This window comes from Trichosurus vulpecula, chromosome 3 (genome assembly GCF_011100635.1).
Source record: "Trichosurus vulpecula isolate mTriVul1 chromosome 3, mTriVul1.pri, whole genome shotgun sequence".
In the NCBI taxonomy this organism is placed as follows: Eukaryota; Metazoa; Chordata; class Mammalia; order Diprotodontia; family Phalangeridae; genus Trichosurus; species Trichosurus vulpecula.
Window position 1 is genome coordinate 216,044,361 of NC_050575.1, and position 5,424 is coordinate 216,049,784.

At 35.3% G+C, this 5,424-nt stretch overlaps 1 non-coding gene across 1 annotated transcript; it reads right to left on the reverse strand.

Moving 5' to 3' along the window:
- Window positions 1-402: 402 nt before the first annotated feature.
- On the reverse strand, window positions 403-508 carry LOC118845124. Its single transcript, XR_005010008.1, has one exon. It is a non-coding gene; the product is annotated as a U6 spliceosomal RNA (small nuclear RNA).
- Window positions 509-5,424: the final 4,916 nt, after the last annotated feature.

Consider the following 5,424-nt stretch of genomic DNA (forward strand, 5'->3'; position numbering starts at 1 on the left):
ATGAAACTGCTAAGACTTACAGAGGGGAAGTCATTTGCCCAAGGTCACATAGATAGTAATGAGCAGACCCAGGATTTGAACTCATATCCTCTCAGTTCAAATTCAGCATTCTATTCATTGTGTTGCATTGCCTCATTGCTTTATTCAAAGGTGGAAGGAAACAGAAATGTATAGTACCTGAGATCAGAGCATCTCATCTACTAGGCAGATAAATATGAAACTAACACATTTCACTATGATGAAAAGGCCTGGTGAAGAAAAATGATCCCAGCTTTAATTAATAACACCCCTTATAGAGTCAAGGAAGAAAATAAGAAAAGAAATAGATGTGAAAATACTTTGAAGCTGTTAAAAAAAAAAAACTCTGGTAGAGAAATATAAAGAATGTGGGGCTTTTGTTAAACAAATATGGAATACTTCTTGAATTTGCATGTCAGCTTTGCTCAGGGACTCTGTTAATCTTCTCTGTATCATTCCAATTTAGTATATGTGCTGCCAAAGTGAGCATGTGAAGAATGACTAGTTTAGTATTATTTAATGTTTATAGCACAGGTGACTCTGGGTATTAACTCATAATAATAAGACATTGGTCCTATTGGGCCAATTTATTGCAATAATCTATGGCGTTGATGGAAACTTCCTCATGATAAAGAATTACAGAATATTATGGAGGACAAAGACCTTAGAGATCATTCTGTCTGATGCTCTCATTTTTATATAAGAAGAAACAAGGGCCTAGAGAAGAAGGTCCTAGAAGGTCACAGAATCACAGAATTTGAGAGATGAGGGGAATCTTAGCATCTATCTAGTCCCACATATAATTGCACACAAAAAAATTTCCACCATAACATTCCCTGACAAGTGATCATCCAATCTCTAGTTGAGGACCACCAAGGGGGAAGAACCCAGCACTTCTCAAAGCAGTCCACTCCACTTTTGGACAGCTCAAATTATTATGAGTTTTTCCTGACATCAAGCTTTAATTTGTCTCCTAGATACTTCCACCCAATCCTCTGGGTTCTGACCCCTGAGGTCATGCAGAACAAAACTAATCTCTCCTCTTGGTGACAGCTCTTAAAATACTTGAACACAACTGTCATCCCCCACCTCTCCCCCTGAATCCTCTCTTTTTCAAGCTAAACATAACCAATTCTTTCAACTAGCCTAATATTGCATGAACTCAAGAAATTTCACCATCCTGGGTTGTCCTTTATGGACATATTGCAGCTTTTCAATGTTCTTCTTAAAATATGGTACCCAGAACTCAGTACAGTACTCCAGGTATGTTCTGACAGGAGCAAAGTACAGTGAGACTCTAATTTCCTATTTTTGGTATCTATGCCTGCCTTTATAAAGCTCAAGATCACATTAGGTTTTAGCTTGCCACATCATAAGACTGACACATATTAAGCTCACGTTTCTCCAAATCCCCTATTTTTTCCCAGAACATGGGTATCTAACCATGTCTTCCCTATTTTGTTGATTTTTTTATACCTAAGTGCAAGATGTTACATTTATCCCTATCAGAGTTCATCTTACTAAATTGAACCTAATACTCTAGCCTATCAAGACCCAAGCCAATGATAAAAATTGTTACGTCAAACTGGAAAAAGCACATACCCCAGTGCACTTCACTGGAGCCCTTATGTCATGTTGACATTGAACCACTGTGATCCCACCCATGAGAGGTCACTGCACCTCCAGCCTGGATGACATGGAGAGACCCAGGCTTAAAAATACAACAATCAAGGCAAAATTGGCCCTTCTGGAATCTTGTGGTACCTCTTCCAATTTCCATGATCAATGCTTGGGAGTAGGTTTTGCCTTCCTTTGTAACCCCAGTACTTAGCACATTTCCTGGCACATGATATTCCCTTAATAAATGTTTGTTGACATGACAATGTCATTGTGATTACATCTGCCAGTTCATCTGGACCAAGTGACTTCAAAATCATCAAGGACGGCGAGTGTTCTTACTTTCTGCTTAGTTACCTTAGGCATCAACTCCATTAGGCTTTTTGTTCTCTCATTTCTCCTGAAAAGGTCATTCTTTTTGGCAGACAAAACAGAAACAAAATAAAAATTGAGCAGATCTATCTTCTCTTCATTTTCAGATATCAGCATCCTTTCATTGATTCTCCCCTTTCTGTCAATATAGCACCCTTCAAAGAAAAAAAGAAAAAGAAAAAAGAAAAACTTCCCAAAATCCCACTGTTTTTGTTTTCTTTAGTTTCCCTGACCAGCTTAAGGTTATTGTGAGCTTTAGAATTCTTTTTAAATTTTTTATTCTGAATTTAACAAACACTAAACAAAATAAGCATTTTCATATACACAACGGAATGAAAAAGGATTGTATATAAATTCTTGCATCTTTGTTGTTGCTTTTTCTGTTGCTTAAAGGGAATATGGCAAAGCTTTCCAAGCATTCTTGTCTGCATTATTTCTAACCTCCCTTCTATTTTATTCTGTGCATTCAAAACAATTCTTCAATGATTGTCTTCTTTTTTTTCTGGCAATCCTATTACAAGAATCTGTTGTGTTTTTAGTATAAATCCAACTTGATTACACTGTGCAATCATTTTAACTCATTTCGGCAATCTCTTTGCTAATATTTTATTGTATTTTAAATTCATTAGGGACATTGAAATATAGTTTTCTTTCTCTGTCTTTCCTTGGTTGAAGTATCAAGAACATGTTTTTATCAAAGGGATTTGGCAGGATCCCTTCTTTTTCTATTTTTGTAATGATTTTTATAATATTGGAAAATATATAATATTGAATATATAATTTATGATATATAACAATATGCAATATTGGATATATTATATATGAAATATAATATTTGATAATATAATATAACATTAACTGTTTGATGGAATTTACTTTTAAATACATCTGGGATTTTTCTCCTTCGTCAATTGATATATGACCTACTTAATTTCATTTTCTAAGATTTAGTTACTTAATTTTTAAAAATTTCTTATGGTGTTAACCTAAACATGTTTTGTTTTTGTAAATATTAAGCCATATCATTTGAGTCATAAGCTTTCTTGGAATATAATTGATCAAAACTGTTTCTAATATTTCCTTTTATTTTTTTTTTATTTTCTGTAAATTCTCTTATTTCACTTTCTTTTGGAGGGGGGAAAGCAAGGCAATAGAGATTAAGTGACTTGCCCAAAGTTACACAGCTAGTAAGTATCAAGTGTCTTGAGTCCAGTTTTGAACTCAGGTCCTCCTGACTCTAGGGCCAGTGCTCTACTCACTGTGCCACCTACCTGCCCCTCTTATTTCACTTTTGATATTGATTATTTAATCTCTCTGTCACTTTCTATCTATCTGTATGTCTCTGTCTCTGTCTCTGTCTCTCTCTCTCTGTCTCTCTATTAGACTAGCTAATGCTTGATTCTATTTTATTGGTTCCCCCAACCTAAAAAATAGGAAACTCCTCATTTTTATTTATCACCTTCTCTTTTTCTTTTTAGTTTTTCATTCTCTTTTTTGGATTTTCAGAATTTCTATTTTGTTGTTCAGTTGAGATTTGATGTTTGTTGTGTTTCTAGTTCTGTTTTTTTTTTTAAGGTGCATGCTAGATTCATGGATCTATTCTTTTTTTCTGTTTTGATTAATTTATTTATATTTAGTTTTCAACATTCATTTCCACAAGATTTTGAGTTCCAAATTTTCTCCCCATCTCCCACCTATCCCCACCCCAAGATGGCATGCTTTCTGATTTCCCCTTCCCCCAGTCTGCCCTCCCTTCTATCACCTCCCCCCCTTATCCTTTTCCCCCTTACTTTCTTGTGGGGCAAGATAGATTTCTATACTCCATTGCCTGTATATCTTATTGCCCAGTTGCATGTAAAAACAATTTTTAACACTTGTTTTTAAAACTTTGAGTTCTGGATTCTCTCCCTTCTTCCCTCCCTACACACCCTCACTGAGAAGGCAAACAATTCAATATAGGTTATACAAGTGTAGTTAAGCAAAACATTTCCATAATAGTCATATTGTGAAAGACTAACTATATTTCCCTCCATCCTACCCCACCCCCATTTATTCTATTTTCTTCTTTTACCTTGTCCCTTTTTAAAAATGTTTGCTTCTGACTACCCTCTCTCAATCTGCCCTCCCTTATATCATCCCCCCCCTTCCCACCTACTTTCCTGTAGAGTAAGATACCCAATTGAGTGTGTATGTTATTCCCTCCTTAAGCCAAATCTGGTGAGAGTAAAGTTGACTTATTCCCTTTCACCTCCCCTCTCTTCCCCTCCACTGTAACAGCTTTTTCCTAGCTTATTTTCTGTGAGAAAATTTACCCTATTCTATCTCTTCCTTTATCCTCCTGATATATTCCTGTCTCACCCCTTAATTTTATTTTTAAAATATCATCCCTTCATATTCAACTCACCCTGTGCCTTCTGTCTATATACCCATATGTGTGTGTATGTGTATACACACACATATATGTATGATGTTCCCTTCAACTACTCTAATATTGAGAAAGGTCTCGTGAGTTACAAATATCATCTTTCCATGTAGGAATATAAACAGTTCAACATTAATAAGTCCCTTGTAATTTCTCTTTTTCCTGTTTACCTTTTCATGCTTCTCTTGATTCTTGTATTTGAAAGTCAAATTTTTTGTTCCGCTCTGGTTTTTCATCAAGAATGTTTAGAAGACCTCTGTTTCATTGAATATCTGTTTTTTACCCTGAAGCATTATATTTAGTTTTGCTGTGTAGGTGATTCTTGGTTTTAATCCTAGCTCTTTTGACCTCTGGAATATCATATTTCAAGCCCTTTGATCCCTTAATACAGAAGCTGATAGATCCTGTGTTATCCTGATCATTTTTTTTCCACCATACTAGAATTGTTTCTTTCTGGTTTCTTGCAATATTTTCTCCTTGACCTGGAAACTCTGGAATTTGGCTACAATGTTCCTAGGAGTTTTCCTTTTGGGATCTTTTTCAAGAGGCAACCACTGGAGTCTTTCAATTTCTATTTTACCCTCTGGGTCTAGAATATCAGGGCAGTTTTCCTTGATAATTTCTTGAAAGGTGATGTCTAGGCTCTTTTGATCATGGCTTTCAGGTAGTCCAATAATTTTTAAATTATCTCTCCTAGATCTATTTTCCAGGTGAGTGGTTTTTCCAATGAGATATTTCACATTGTCTTCTATTTTTTAATTATTTTCATTCTGTTTTATAATATCTTGATTTCTCATAAAGTCATTAGCTTCCATTTTTCCATTCTAATTTTTAGGGAATTAGTTTCTTCAGTGGTCTTTTGGACCTCCTTTTCCATTTGGCCAATTCTGCTGTTTAAGGCATTCTTCTCCTCATTGGCTTTTTGGACCTCTTTTGCCATTTGGGTTAGTTTATTTTTTAAGGTGTTATTTTCATCAGTATTTTTTTGGGGGGGG